General features: G+C 47.1%; 1 protein-coding gene across 12 annotated transcripts in view; it reads right to left on the bottom strand.

Annotated features, from left to right (window-relative positions):
* The window catches only part of LOC121593758 (potassium voltage-gated channel protein Shab), a 102,884-nt gene that overhangs the window by 68,260 nt on the left and 18,077 nt on the right, over positions 1 to 16,547 (bottom strand). The window contains exon 3 of one of the 12 annotated variants that reach the window (XM_041916408.1): positions 1,741 to 1,884. The exons of the other annotated variants lie outside the window; for them this stretch is intronic. The gene's annotated coding sequence lies outside the window, so the exon portion shown is untranslated. The remainder of the gene's footprint in view (positions 1 to 1,740; positions 1,885 to 16,547) is intronic. 12 annotated transcript variants of the gene reach the window in all.

Here is a 16,547-nt window from a genome sequence, read left to right as displayed (position 1 = left end):
CGAGATAATACTAGGATATGGCAACTAAATCATTGGAAAACATAAGTGCATCATAAGCCTGAAACCTGGAAGTTCATCACATGATCAACCAGGTAAGAATGGTCCTCATGATGAAACATGTATAAGTGACGTAAGGTGTTCATGATATCATGAGGACACGTTTGAAGTTCCAGTATTCAGAACCTTCAAATCGCTGTCTTCTTATAGAAAAATATCTTGATTGATCTTCTCAGGAGAGTCATTGTATGTTTATCTCACTTTGGTAGACTCTGTAGAGTTGGTCATGCCAGTCATATGGAACGATTGTTTCTTCTAGTTTGAAGCTCCATACCTTGTAAGTACCTTGGATATTAAACACAACACAAACTCTTCTGCATCCTAAGCGTCAGGTGATTATTATCTGGACGTGTACCATGACGCCCCGGAGAGCGGTCTGTTTTGAGCAGTTTTTATAGCCGCTGACGTCAACGATCCCGTGGTTTCATTACTTTCACGTTTGGCAAAACCTTCATGTGCAGCCACGAGAAAGGGAATGTGTGACGTCCAGTTTTGTGAGTAACGGTCATCCACACCCAGCAAAAGCTGCCTGTTGCCCTTAATCAACAGTCAGTTTCATGACGGAAGCAGTAAACCCGGCTCCAAAGCCCAGTACCAAAGCGGGAACACATCGCACACGGCCACTAATCCAAATGCAAGGAAAACAACACACACCAAAGCCTTACCACTATTCCCATCCTACTCACTCTGGCTGGAGGTCTTGGTACGATAAAAAAAAGAAGCTGATCGTCACCAACATCACGTAGCCACCGTAAAACCGGGCTCGTGTGAAATATAAAACTACCGCGTGTGTTGGGATCAAACCACAGCAAACAAAAACATTTGCGATTTTGCTTTACTGCTCTCACTGTCTAAGCAGAGTGAACGTAGAATTATCGACGTCTTGAATTCTTCTTAATTTGAAGTTTGAGTGGGTCGAAATAAATTCAATCAACTTCGAATCTGGTTCAACTTGTCAGTTACCTTTTTCGTTCGCCCCAAACATGGCCGTGAAGGGTCTAAATTTATCCTCGACATGTACTGCCTTCTAGCCGAGCTGTTCCTAATAACTCTTCTGCCTACCCTCCACATCGACAGGACGTTAAACAAGACAACCTTACTTTAACATACTGCTGCTGCTGCTGCTGCTGCTGCTGCTGCTCGAAAAGCAGGTTATTTCTTTGCCACAAAATTCACACAAAAGTATGCAAATAAGTTCGATGGTGGTGCTATTTCAGTTCGGACCATTTTAGGCACCAGCATAGCCCAGCATGTGTACCGAACCAGACCAATCAGACCTCGGGCCAAACCACTGGTAAAGTTCAGGGGTTCAACCCTTGAAACTCTCGATAGTAGTGGAAGCTATGGAGAACCTTTCCATAATAACTCTTTCTCTCTCTCTCTCTCTCTCTCTCTCTCTCTCTCTCTCTCTCTGTCTCTTTCTATCTCCCTCGTTCTCAATCACTCGCAAGTCGGGTTGCTGGGCTCTTTCGTGCAGCGCGACCCTCGCCTGGGATAAGATTGCACCGTGGTGGAGCAGGAAAAGCAGGGCCTGCCAGAAAGGCAGCGGTACCGAATTTCTATGAATAATTTCGCGCCATTCAATCAGCGCTGTTGAGCAAGAAGCACTTCAGTGCCTGCGAAAGTGGCTGAGTGGGCAAACGGTTTCGCGAAGAGCTTACAAGGTGTATTGGACACGCTTACCAAACTGCCAAGCGGCGGCTGTGGGGAATGAACGAGGAAGTTTACTGTGGAAGGCCGTGCCGTGGGATGAACCGTTGAACGGTTGACCGAGCCTGGCCGACGTGTCGCACTACTTTGATGGTCGACGTACGCCTGCGAACTTACCTGTGGCAGGTGAAAAGAGAGCATGCAAATAAGGAATAATATTAATAAATTGAACTGAGCAAGCGAAGAAGCTTAAACGGTAGCTCATAAAATACGCTTTGTAGTGCAGCAACTTGATGGTATTCATATTTAATTCAGCTAATATGTTTTCAACTTTTTGGGCTCAAAAACAGAACAAAACTTGACCCGTATTTTTCATTGCTTAAGCATGGTTTATCGATTAGAATTAGATTTTTTTGCTCAGCTGGCCCTGACCCTCCGGTCAATATAATCGACAAGGTCATAATATTGGACGAGAAAATCGACGACTTCAGCACGGAATTAGATCGATGTTGAAGCCTTACATTTGAATAATTAATAATCACACACAATCGTTAGCTAAACACGAACATTTACCCATGTTCGAGGAGTTCGTTTAACATAAAAAATTTTGCACTAAAAGAGAATCGAGCGCAATCCGTTTTTTTCTTCTTTTTTCGAGAACAATTCACACACTCATTATAGTCAGATACTCACACAAACACATACACAAAATGTGTTATAATTATTGCAAAGTTTAACTGAAAAAATTCCCTTCAAACAGCACCAGAAGCAGCTGTTGTTAGAGTCTGATTGAAAAACTTTCCATACAAATTAGCGAAGCGCGCACATGAAACGAAACGGCAAACACAAAACGTACAATCGAGCCAACCACACCTTCTCACACTCCACACACTTGCCACCCCTTTTTGTGTTTAACATCCGCCCGTTTGGCAGCCCTTTGTTTTATCCCGCCATCCTTTTTTATGCAAACAGACTCCCTCTGTGCGTAAGGGAGGCGGCGGCGACGGGAGCATGTGTTAGAATCGTGTTCTCTGTGTGCTGCTGCTGACTGCCATTGGTGTGCAGTTTTGTGAGTTTTAATGAGTGAAGCAGAAACCCTCGGAGGTTGATGGGGTTTTTTTTTTGTTTTGTTTGCATCCTTCTAGCATAACTTCTAGTATAGAGCGTGTTAGTACAGAGTATGAAATTGAATTTTAGCTGTTTTGTGTGCACCACATCCCGTTCATCTGACTCTCTTCAAAATGAACCGCAGCTCCTCTTGTGTGTATGATTATGAATTTGAAATGAATTCCGTCGAAGCGAACTAGGCGATCCGAGCAGCAGTAGGAGAGGGCCGGGCATGTATGTCACACGGTCTGTGTGTGTGTGTCTGTGTGTTGCCCGCAAGCGGCGGGACAATTTGACAGAGAATTATCTGAGTCATGCTACATCGAGCGTAACAGAACCGAAACCTGAATCGCTGCGAAACAGGACGGTCGGTGCAAGGGTTTCGGGCTGCAGCATCGCGCGAACAAGCCCCAGCAATGGCAGCGTTGATGCTCTAAAGTGGAACGATTCTGGTATGTGGGTGAGCTGCAATTAATGATTTTGCCTCCCTCCCCTTCTCTTCGACGCCATTGTTGCTTTTATTATGGCCTGCATCACAGCAAGCAGATCTGCAAGAAACAATCCCCGGGTTGTGCAATCAGACATCAGAGAGACGACCAACTTAATTGACCTACTTCGAAAGGTCTGCGAGTGGGGCGGAAAAATGAAGATGCAAAAAATAAACCATTTATTCCCTTCCCGCCCACTCCCCACAATGCTGTTGTGACAATGTGTAAGGCTTGTTTGTGGAATTTGGTGCCGTTTGATGGTTTTAAATTTTCAAATAAAGCAACCAACCGCAAAGACTCTATCCTCCTGGCAGACGACGATCGGACAAATGTAAAATGCAAACATTTATTCTCAACAAAACAGGGGGGAAAAAACATTAGTGCCGTTGCGAATAAAAATTCCCACTCTGCCGCCCACCGCCACACACTGCACTACGAGAGAACATCATCATCTTCGCGTTTACGACTTCCTCAATTTAGATGCGCAAAGAAGGAAGCGAAAAACAACCACAGAAAACCTCGAGACGAAAACTGATACCGCGACGCAAATGGTCTTCTCGTTTCGGTGGAATGGCGGTGGCAGTCGTTCCGGTAGTTTCGCGCACTGTTGCCAACCGTTGCACTATTGCACACCAAACACACCACTCCTTGGGAGTAGTAAGCTCAGTACTCCCATCATCCTCATAATCATCAGCTTTGGAAGAGGCGCTGGGCTGGGACAGTTCCACGGTTCCACGTTTTGTATTACCATAAAATTCACATCGAACATAAATGTAGTGCACGTAATTGGGATAATGGTGGTCGCAATAACAATCAACACTAATCACGAATTTATTAGCGGAATAATTATTCCCACCCATCCCATTTTCTGTCCGGCGCACTTGGCCGGCGTGTGTCTGTGTGTAGTGTGGTGCAGCAGCGAACGATGGTGGCGTCACACACGTTGCGCTAAACGACTACTACGCAACAAATCGTTCGCAAATAGTGCTGAAGAAAGGAAAGGAAAAAAACGGATGCATCTTTAATTGAGCAGGGCGGTTTAAAGTAAGATTACAGTTGAATTGTTTTCAACTAAAAAAGAAGCTGAAATTGTTTACATTCCCTCATCATTCAAAGCGATGGAAATGGTGCCACACGCAAGGTACGCAAAAGGTCAACGAGGCCACCTTCTATCGTCGCTCTTAACCAACCGCTCCATTTGATGGACGGGCGACAATTTGCATTAATTTTACAATCAGCAACTTCATCTAGCTGTGGGTGGCGGTCTGCACGATGGTGTGGTTATCTGGCCTTTTTCCCCCTGCACCCTACCGGTACATATTAATACAAAAAGAAAAAAAAACAACTGAAACCAGTCAATAGCACGAATTGTGCGTTTAATTTTCAACCTGTCGATTTTCAACCTTTCTCCTTTTTTTCAGCCCGATAGAACTGATCTCGCTCAATAATTGGGTAAACATAATTAAACCACCAAACAAGGCAGGGGCGGAAAAGTGATAGAGAGAAAGAAGAAATGAAGGGCAAACAGTGTGCACGCACACAGCAAACATTCATTAGGTTTGCATTTTTGATTAATGAATTTCAATTCCCACTTCACGCGCAAGTACCCGTCAGAGTCCAGAGAGTGGCCATCATTGTGCAAGGCTTGTGTTACTTTCTTTTTTTTTTCTTTTGCTTGTTCACCCTGTAGCCACACACATTGGGTGCGTTGTGGTTGAGGGCGTACTTCACAAAAGCGCAATATAAGTGCGGTGAGTGGGTTGCGATGTGACAAAATTGCAACAGAGATGGTAATTATTTATTAATTGTTATTGTGCAGGGGGGAGTGAGAGTACAAAAATGCCAAGCCCACCTGTATGCGTAGGTCAACATCGCATTACGATTATTAATTCGTTGATGTTTGATGATTGGATCCAATCAGTTGCTAAAATATCTTGCTTTACTTGCGTTTACTCGCCCTTCTTGTTGCAAGCACAACATTTCCATTTCAATTTTGCGGCGATGAACCACAGCCATGGACATGGATGATAGCGTTGTGAATTAAAACTGGGCGCACCGAGAAATGATGCTCATCGGCATCGGATACATGCCCATTAGCTGGACGCGGACGGCAAAACTTAATGGTACGTTAAATTGTTGTCATTTTTCACCGCTCCCAGCGATTTAAAGTTGGAACATTGCGCCACCCCAGTGCGCGCTAAAGCCGCGTGAAAGCAAGTCTTCAAAACAGCCGGGTCCTGTAACGCAGACTACAGCCGGGTTTTTCGGAGGGAGTGTTTCAAATTTCGCTCCGTTTATCCACCAACTTTCTTGGGCAAGTTGTTTCGGCTGTCTCTGGTTGCAGAAAAATCGCCCGCTTTTCCCCTCTGATGGTTTGATATGGCAAGCACAATATCCCGTTCGGTCAAATATCCTTCCACAGCACACGCGGTCGGTACTTAATCCACCCGGCTGCCACACGATGGCCCTTTTTTCCGATATGCCGTCTCGGTTTTTATGGTTAAGAAATTGGTCCACAACTTAAAATGCCTTTATCGCACAAGGTTCTCCGAACTTTTTCCAGAAACAAGGCGTCTGCGTCGTTCCTTTGATTGTATTTTGGGCACCTCCGGGACAAAGCCCAACCCAAACGCGGTCGATTACCTCTGCACAGTAACCCCCAGTAATTCCTTGGTACTGGTCGGAGTGTGTGTTCTGTTTCGGGCTCTTCTTTCAGGGTTTTCTCATGGGACAATGCACGTGCCCAACAATAAGCTCTTGTGGAGAGTGGGTACAAAGGAGTGGAAATTTGAAGCTGTCTTGTTTAACAATATTTATGTCCATTATTCACTATCATTTTAGCTCTCATTTTATGTATGAGAAATCATGTTTATAGGTTAAAAAGTTTTTTTTGTTTTTTTGACTACTTGTTCTTCTTTATACTGGCCTACTAGAATTGACTACTGCAAACGCCAAATCTTCAAACTACCACCCAAACCTGCTGCGTTATTGGAAATTAAGTGTCGCCTCCTTTCCAAGATTAGATTTGAACTCACGACCTACGGCATGTCAGACCGTGCGCTTGTCCACACCTCCATTAGTCCTCCGTTACTATGGCGCAGCTATTCTCTATCCGATTCTTTCGCCAGCTCGAGACAATTTAGCTTACAAAGTAGAATATTTTTGCGCCTCAAGTTTACATTTCACCACCAAAGACCACTGTGTTTGCTGTTGCTATCCCTATTTACCTACCGGGCGCGCTTGGCTGTAGCACGATCCTTGAACTCGACCTTTTCTTCACCGCCCAGAGAGAGCTCGTTGACAAACATGCGAACAACACCCATAAACCTTCACGCTAATCGTCCCAATCGCCTGTTCTTAGCGTTGGTGCGCATGTAAACGTGTGTACCAGAGCTAACGGTTGGAGCATTTTAGCGGCCAGCGAATAAGCTAACTTATGACCGACAACCGCCAGCTGGCCCACTGCGCTACCACTCCGTACAGCGTGCGTGTGTGTGTTTGTATGTTTGGAGCGAAATTTTGACCCGTCTCGGAGAAAACTCGCCCAACGGCGCCGCCACTCGTTTGCCGATCGTTCGACGAATGTAGGTTGATTATCATAAATATTAATAAAACCAGCCAACCTTCACCGAGAGAAACCTCCATAGTTTTCGGTCGTGGCCGTTGGACCACAGGCAATCGATGGTAGAGAAGCCCCACCCTTTCCTCGCCTGTCAGCCAAGCAAGCAAAAATAAGGACACATCGTGGCAAATGCCCACAATTGCCGGGAAGAGTGCGGTGCCTGGGAGCTTGCAAGAAGGTTGTACGCTGCGAAGAGGTCAACAGTGGCATTGAGGGCAGCTAGGCAGCCGCGGTTTGGAAGAAACGAAGCACCGTCAGCGGCCAACGAGGCCAGCAAGAAAGAGTGAGATGGCAGCGAGTGAGATTTATGCAAAAAAGCACCACCAATAAAAACATCAAAGAAAAGCGGCGGGGCAACCTCGCATCTCTTTACCGTCCGGTCCGGTCGATGCTGCTGAAAATGGAGGTGATTATTTTCTGCTCCTACCAAGAACTCGGTCTATGGCAAAGCAAAATCTTCCCCTTTTAATGCTCCCTCCGTTGCTACCGAATAGTAATCCGAACTTTTGATGATAGACACTCACGAGTCCACCACCACCCTCTCACTTGTACACAGCGTCTTTCTACGCCTGAATGGCAGTCCAACAACATGGGACCAAAAGGGAAATCAGCCTACCCAAAGTACGACGCACTCCAGACGCACTTCAGCGAGCGAGAAGGAGAGAGAGAGAGAGAGAGAGCTTTAGCTAAGCGGTTTTGGGGAGAAGGCAAAAGAAGACGCAGGCCCCAGCGCTTGAGATTAATGATAGTCAGTTGGTTCGCTGATTGGTTGGTGATGGTTGTATGTTGCGTTTTTTTTTTCTTCTTTCTTTCCTTTCATATCCTTCTTCTTATATTAAGTGTGCTGCAGCCTGTTTTGCAATGCTCCATCAGCGGACGGACTACTCATGCCTGACGCCTTTGCAATCTTTGCAATCAAGCATTCACCGTACGGCCATGCAGCAACAGCAACAACAACAAAATCCCCACTTGCGGCAGAGCAACGGAGTGAGAGCCTTTAAAAGGCAAACTATGCTCAATCTGGATGGTGATTGTTTCATTTTCTTTGCCTTTTTCCTTTTTCGCCCCCAACCCCGACAGTTGGGCGCTGGAAGAAAAGCATAATACTGCACTTCATCTTTCTTTTGTGCCGAGGAGACTTTACGTGCAAGAGAAACCAAAACAACAACGCATCCCTTTAAGTGTCTTCGAGCGAGCTAGCGCCCCCAAACTGCGTCGGTACGTTTGCTTCCCTTCGGAGCTCTAATGCGGGGAATCAAACCAACCAACTCGAGCACGGTCGGCGAACAATCCTTTGCCAGACTGGATGCTCCACTTTGTGTGTGTGTGTGTGTGTGTGTGTGTGTGTGTGTGTGTGTGTGTGTGTGTGTGTGTGTGTGTGTGTGCAGCGGATTCGGTTTGGACATAAAACAGATCCGTCCGTCCGTTGTTTGCTACCTTCTTTTCGCGTTTTGTGTTTCTTCACATTTTTTTTGTGTATCAGGAAACCAAAACAAAAAACTGGGACTGGCGATAGAATTGAGGCTAAAGAACGTATCGCTCATCCTTTCAACTGGTGGAAACAATGGCTGATTCATGTGCACCCATAAACAAAGCTGTAACACAGAGCGCTAAGGCCGATTTGCTGGTCCCGCTTTTTCCTTCCCAGCCCTTCCCGTTTTGGGGCTTCAATTGTTTGCCCCCGCTTTCGAGAGGCGCATCGTTACTAAAGCGAATGGAGCAAAGTCAAATCCCAACATCCCCAACAAAGGCCATGCAATAGGATGGGAAAAAAGCGTCGTAAATCGGGCCGACAATGGTCAACGGATTCCGGCAGGAGAGAGGATTACAATGCGCCGTAACAATTGCGAGGTTGATAGAGTTGTTTGCCATTGTCGTTGCTTTTATCGTTATTTTAAGTGTGCCGATTGAAGAAGTGAAAAAAAACACCAGTAAAACCTTCCAAAATTATTAACATCTTGGTAGCTTCTGTAAAGCTTTCCCGGTGCTAAAATACCATCCAAAGATCGGGCAAATAATTGTTGCAGTCGCTTGCCTACGCCGACGACGGCACCATTTTATTGACAATCTCGTTTGCCGTATCTGCGTGTGTGTGTGTGCCTGCGCAGTGAAAGGGTGTGGCACCGTGGGCGAAAACTGAGACCCACTGGTGCGCCTGCATCTCCCCATCGTTCTCTCTACCCCAAAAGAACATGATCCCAAGCAGCAGCAGCAGCAGCAGCAGCTGATGACAGAATATTGAGTTCGCAGTCGTCGCTCGCGGGGCCGCAGAAATCTTTTTGCTCAAACAAAACAAAAAAACACCCACAGCCAGCACACATGTGTTTGTGCGGCAATGCTATTTGTGAAATTGAAAGGATTTCACGTTGCGCTCGTTGGAAAGCGCGCAAAAAAACCTTTGCGCCATAATCGGAACCCTTCTGGTCCGTGCATGTGTGTGTGCGAGTTCTGCCACATGGGGAAGCGATAACGCGCAACACTCTTTAAGTGCGCCATCGACCAGCGCCATATCTGCCCCTAACATAGATGGGCGTGTGTATGAGTGGCGTGTGTGTGTGAGACTGTTTGCCAGCATCTTGAGCGATGAACGAGTAAATCGACAAGAGCAACAACAACAACAACAACAACAACAACAGTGGTAGTTGAAAACGTGAAGTGAGCGGAGAAAAATCACATCAACTCCGTTTTCTCCTCCTCTCCAACGGCTGGTACAATCAGAACAACAACAACAAAAAACATGGAAAGCAAAGGCCTAACCGGGTTTGGCATCAACCAGCCGCCCACCCGATGGCCCTTCGTGGCGCCTCCCTTTATGGCGCCCTGGTGGAAGAGCAGCAAGGGACACGAAATTGATTCGCTTGTTTGTGCCGTTTTTTTTTTTGTCTACGCCCAAGCTTTGTTTAGCCATTCAGGAGGCCGCCGCCCGAGACGAATGATTTGAATGGTTTTGCGGGCATTCTGGAACAGGAGTGGAAGGTAATCAGCCACCACACGAGAACACGCGGCTACAAAAAACAAAAACAAACAAAAAACCTGAGGAAAATATCTCTCCATTCCACGAGTTTTCTTCAACCGTAATGGCTGTTTTCTCGAGTACCAACAACTCACCTATCGATCGTGTGTGTGTGTGACAGAGGTGGCTCAACGAAAGCGGAGGCTTTGTCTTGTTTTTTGCTTATTTCAAAAGAAAAATAGGTCCGTTTTTCGAACGCCACAGCAAAATGAAATATTCTAAAGTAATCAATCAAGAGACAAAGAGAGAGAGAATAAGGCGACAAAATGAATAAATTGTGGACAAAGTTTTAAGATCTTAAGCATGGATTGTTTGTGTGTGTTTGTTTGATTTATATCTCATCTTAGTAACATAGATCCAAAGACCCAAAAGACCACAAAACAAAATTCCACTCTCGTCTCGCGATTTTTATAAATTTCCAAACCCCGCAAAGCGCAGAACGGAAATGGCGGATCGCGCACACCGCGAGCGACCGCTTCAAACTAATCCTTTTGGAAGAGCGTGAATGAGCGTGAAGCGTGCACGGACAAAAAAAACTCGAACGTAGCTCTCCCTTTTCCCATTATGAGGAAGGAGGGCATGGGGAAGAAAATATTTATATAAATGACTCCGGGATTTACGTGCTGCTGCCGGAACGGAGCTGTCACACTGGGGTTCACCCGCCGCGTCTTATGCTTGCCCCGGTTTTGGGGAAAATTAATTGCACACTTTTTTCGGGCAAATCGATTGGAAATAGTGGAATAAATTGTGTACCACCACTGCCACCATCACCACCATTGCCAGCTGCCTGCACCCAAAGGGCGCAGGATTTGAGGCTCGAAACCATTGCCATGTTTGACGACGGCGACGACGACGACGGAAGAAATGAGCTTTTTAGGAGGTCGGTAAATTTCGTCCGGATGACTCGCGCCCGCTGTCCCACCGGGTTTTGCTTTGCCCCGCTGGTACTAATCTTGAAAAATTTCATGACATTCACCGTGCGGCTGGGGGACGGGACGGCTGTGGCAAGGAACCAAGGCGCCCATGCCATATTCCAGGCCCATCTTCTGACATTTATGGTGGCGCTCTCTCGCGCACTCCGTAATGGTTGTTCCTTCCGCAGCGTAATGAATGTGTTTATTAGGGGGCCATGGGAGCTTCAAACACTAGTAAGGGGCGGGAGAAGGGAAGGCAAAAAAGATGCAGAGTGCGTGATAAAATTACTTTCCTCGAGATAAATGTCACTCATCCGGTTCGGTTGTACTATAAGAGAGAACGAGAGAGAACGAGAGAGTGTGCGAAACAAAATGAAGGGGTTGAAAGTTTGAAACCAGTTTTTCGTTATTTTGCACAAACACACACGCACACGAGAAATGATTGAATTTCTATTTTTGAAACGCATACAAAGGCACAACCGAAACCTCAGCAGTATTCGGTTGCGTGCCGACTTGCCAGTCACGTCTACTAAAACCGTTTTGCAAAACTTGGAATTATTTGCGGCTTGAATTGTTTTCGCTCGAGCACGAAATAATTCACCAATAATCGGCACATTGGCAAAGTGTTTTAATTTGCACCATTACTCCAATCGACATGCATCCGACTAGAAAACACACACACACAGGCGCAAATTGTTCAAACTAGTGATGAGTTAAGTTGGCAAAAGTCCGGAATTGACTCCGATCCGACTCCGAAAATTTCGGAACTGACTCCGGAAGGTAGGTCTACCCAGCATTATCTAAAGTCGTCCGGTGTTGGAGTCACCCGGATTCTTCCAGAGTCGTCTGGGGTCTGAGTCATGCGGAGTCGGCAGAAATCGTCCGAAGTCGGTCGGAGGCCAATGTTCTTGGCATGTCATCTTCGACTCCGTCTCCGGTAGACTCTGGAGGACTCCGCATGACTCAGAATCCGAGCGACTCTAACTCTGGATGTCTCCAACCAACTCCAGACGACTCCAGACAACTCCAGAAGACTCTGGGTGACTACGACTCCAGACGACTCCAGACGACTCCGGCAGACTCCGGATGACTCCAGACGACTCCGCCGAACTCGGGTCGACTTCGGATGACTCCGGACGACTTCGTACGACTCTGGATGACTCCGGCACTGGCCATCTCCAGACGACTCCAAATGATGACTCCAGACGACATCAGACGACTCCAGCCGACTCCGGACGACTCCAGACGACTCCGCCCAACTCCAGACGACTTCGGATGACTCGGACTCCAGACGACTTCGGACGACTCCGGATGACTCCGGCACCGGCCATCTCCAGACGACTCCGGACGACTCCAGCCCCAGACGGAACTATTGGTTCCGATTTTGCCGAAGTCGGATCGGAGTCTTGGTCGCGCTCCAGTTAGCACACCACTAGTTCAAATCCAAAGAAACCTCGCAATAATAATATAGCGTGATGCAACGCAAGCGAACCACCACCTTGCACCCAGAAAGTCATCTAACTTTGTTCCTTTAAGTGCCAATTGCAAATGGCTTTAAAGTACTGTTGCTGCCGCGGGTTAATCAAACCCGCGGTTTGAACCGCAGTGCTTTGCCATTTTTGCTCGAGCAAGTTTTCTTCCCCCGAAAGGAATCAAAAAGAAAAAATAAAATGAGTAAATGGCGAAAGTTCAACTGAAATCTTGCACACCGCTGGTGATGGAAACGCTAGTACATATTTGTGCTTTGGTCACCACAGCCGGCGTCCCATCACCCGCGGGGAGGGGGGCATACATCCGTGACAACAACGTGCTGACGCAGCACACGTCTGTGTGTGTGTGTGTGTGTGTACTGAAAAACACATTTCTTCAGCTTGTAAGAAAACCACCCATTTGCTTCACTGCTCTGCTGCTTCGCTTGGCGCTTCGATGTGTGTTGTGCCCTTCAGCGACTCTTACACATTATTGCACTGCAACCAGCAGCCACCGCAGCAAAATAACGAAAAAAACAAAAATCCATCCAATTCCATTTTCGACCCCTGTTACCTCCTCCCGCATCCTCCATGCAGGCCCTATCTGCAACAATTTTACACGAAATGTCACCCCAGCGTCGGATTCATTTCCGGCAGCAGTTTTTCGCTCCAGTTTCGTCTTTATTAGCCCGCCGTTTGTGTTTCTAACCATTTTCACAAACCATTGACTGGCTGAAAGAACCATTCGGCGGGTCGTTTTCTTGGCGGGTCGAACGTCGATACACACCGTACAGAGCGCGCCAGAGTAGTGCACACACAGCTTTTCAATGCAGTTTTCGTGTAGATGTAGCTTTTTACGGCTGCGTTTTTCCTTCTTCCCATCGTCTTTTCCCCCTGTTGTGACATTCTATCGGGGGGGAGCGAGTGCATTGTTTTGGTTGGATGCGGTCTCAACCGCCCATGCTTCTCTCCGCTGCCGCCACAAATGCTGGCGATCTGCAGGGCAACATCCCATCGGTTGCACTTAGCCGTTACGACTATTTTTCGTTTGCACCAATAAAATGGATCGAGTGGTGAAGGGAAATGAACCGTGTGCCTCCCCCCCCCCCCACCACAAACACACACACACACACGCCACACATAAAGGCAAATGAGGGCAATCGTAATGTTTGCCCAGGTTCATTGAAACACGCTGCTGGCGGTGGCATTAGTTGATATTTTAGCGAAACGTCGTTCCGTCCGGTCGGTTTGCGTTTTAGTGCACTGTTTACTCTGGCCGGTTTCTTATTTCAGTGCGCCACGCACCACACACCACACACCGACGGGCGCCGGGAACCTAAAAATCAATATAAATTCATATTATAATCCTTCGCCCCACACACACACACAGTGACAATGCTGTACCGGTTTTATTATTTTGCTTTCCAATTGTTATTGGACGGTAGTTTTAGGAAACAAATTTGAAGGACATCTCTCCATTTATTTATTTTTTGCAATGTTGTCCAGCACCAGTTATGCTGGACCGTAGTGTCAGCAGCACCACAATGGACCATTGCAGTAGGGATACATTTTTAATTGTATTTGTTTCGCCTTCCTTCCTTTCTTGTTGTCGTTGCTCTCACAAATAAACCTATTGCGAACGAAAAAGGGCAGCTGTTGCGGGTACCAATTTCTCTCACCACATGCACCACTTATGCACCAGCTAGTGTGTGTGTGTGTGTGGGCACAGCGTCACAGGTCATGCGCCAAACTCTGGCACAACATTCAATTCTTCCATGCATATCATTTCGGTGCAGCAAGCAACTCAACCAAAAGCTACGCGAGCAGCACACACGGACGACGTACCACCCAACCCAATCCGGCAAACTGCATTTATTTCGTGTGTCGTACCGGCGCGGCGAACGGGGTGGCGTGTGTGTGTGTGTGTGTGTGGCACAAGGTGTATTAAAAAATGGGCCACAGCATTTTCTGACTCGATGCATAAATATCAGCATTTATGAGTATGTGGTGTGGACGTTTGTGAATGCTAAAAAGTGGGAACGAGCTTTCTGGCCGAATTGTTCTGGCCGGGCGCTGGATTGGGCCCGTCATTTTGGGGTGGGCCATACAGTGAAAAATGCATTTGAAAAATGCAAAAAAATAACGCTCCACCAACGGAGGGAGCAAGAGCATTGGCAAAATAAAACGAAATAAAGCGTATGGGTGGGCGAAAATAACCGACTGATGCTGGATTTTTTGCATTGTTTTGTGGTTCGTAAATGGCATTTTTTCGCTACATATTGCATTGTCGTTCGTAAATGTCGAAAAGGGAACACCATTACACAAGAAGGCCGTACAATGAATGATGTTATGACACAGTGCTCGTAAAAGTTATGACAGGACGAAAAACACATTGCAGGACGATAGAAAGGCCAAAGGGGGAGTTGAACGGCATTTAGCGATTATTTAAAAAAAAATAACTAAAAAGCGTGCAATAAGCGTTGCATTAAATGCGCCTTGTTCACCATGAGCCATAACCTCAAACGATGCGCTTAAAGCGTAGCACCCAATGACTCTTTGGTAGGTTTTTTTTACCGTTTAAAATAAAATATATAAAAACCTTTCCCTATTTCACACATCAAAGCACCATTCATTTCATCATCAAGGCGCACTTTTTTCCATCGTTTGCGCAGCAGTATGCGAGCCCCAATCGTAGAGCGGGAAAGTATTTAAATCAACCCGACCCTCCCCCCCCCCAAACAAAGCATCCCCACTTGCCCAGCGCAATTCCCAATTGGATACGTTTTACTACAACCGCCCCTTCACCTTTCCCCCTTGGACCAAAGTGACTGTAAATAATATTTTTTAAAGCTGCTCACGTTACGTTCGCGCACTACCATACACTACGGCAAGGAGGAAAATAAACAGAAGCGAGCGAGTGCGCGCTCGCGATCACAATAAATAGCCCAGCTGGTGTGTGCGCGTGTGTGTGCGGGGAATGGAAATGGAAAAGCGTCTCGCGGCGATCGGACCGGTTGTTTACGCACGTGTTGAATGCAGTGGCCCGCCGGTCGGAGGAGCGCAATGCGCATCGGGTAACGCGACACGAGCGCATAGTAGGTCAAAACAAAAACCGCAAAACAAAATGTATGAAATATGAGCTGTGAAGGAGCTAAAGGAGCAGAGCATGATGGAGAAAAGTTGGCACTGGAAAGTTTGTGTTGATGTTGATGGAAAATGGTGTAGCAAGAAAACAAAAGAGTTTGTGGGGCGCAGTTTGACGAAAGACATTCTGTGAAATGATAAGACGGTTTCATTACACACACTCTTTGGTAATTGAATCATGTACTTTCATGTGAGTTTCTCTTCATGATCTTCATGAACGTATTAAAATAGGAAAAATGAAATAAATCGAAAGAAAACGCACACTACAAAGTGTAAGTGTATCAATCGATAAAATTCCTCAACCAGCTACGGCTTCTGCTTCCCATCGCTCCGTCATCGGTGCCGCAAGGTGCACCAAGGGAACGAAGGGCGGAACGAGGCAGAAGGCAACCACGGGCAGCGCATAAAACATTGCGCGCTCCCTTTTGATCCGCGAGCACAACAAACAGCGACGGCAGAGCGCACCTTTCGCGCGTACGATCCGCAACACACGCAGCAGCAGCAGCGGCTCTTGGCCGAACACACACGCGGCCGGCCGCCGATTCATTTGATTGAGTGTGTATTTTTGGAAAGAGCGTGTGAAAGAGACCGCCAGCTGAATGTCTTAAAATATCCGCGCACAATCCTGAATCCCGACGGAGGGCGAAGGACCCGGGGGCCGTGTTGGTGGTGGCGTTAGCTGCACCTACGACCCCAAAGACCGTCGGAAACAAATGGGTGATTTTCCCTGTTTGCGCTACGCAGCAAACCACGGTCCAACGCGGACGGTGACGAGTTTTCGACGCCGAGCATGAGATTGCATAGAGCGGAGGAGGAGGAGTAGGAGGAGGGCGAACGAGGGGATGGTACTACATGATGATTTGTTCTGGTGTACAGGGGAGGGTTTTTTGGGGCGACCACGTGAGCGCTGCAAATAAGGCGTCCGCCAATTGGCTTGCGAGGGTGGAGAAAAAAACACAGCGCCACAAAGTGCAACATAATTTACCAAAGACTGTGGTGTGTGTGGGCTTTCCGGTCCTCCCATCCGCCCGCACAGCCAGAAGGGCTTTTTCGAAAGGGGCAGTGTAACCAGGTGCTCCACCA

This window comes from Anopheles merus, chromosome 2L (genome assembly GCF_017562075.2).
Source record: "Anopheles merus strain MAF chromosome 2L, AmerM5.1, whole genome shotgun sequence".
NCBI lineage: Eukaryota > Metazoa > Arthropoda > Insecta > Diptera > Culicidae > Anopheles > Anopheles merus.
The sequence above is the reverse complement of the archived record's forward strand: the minus strand, read 5'-3'. Positions and strand labels throughout refer to the sequence as shown.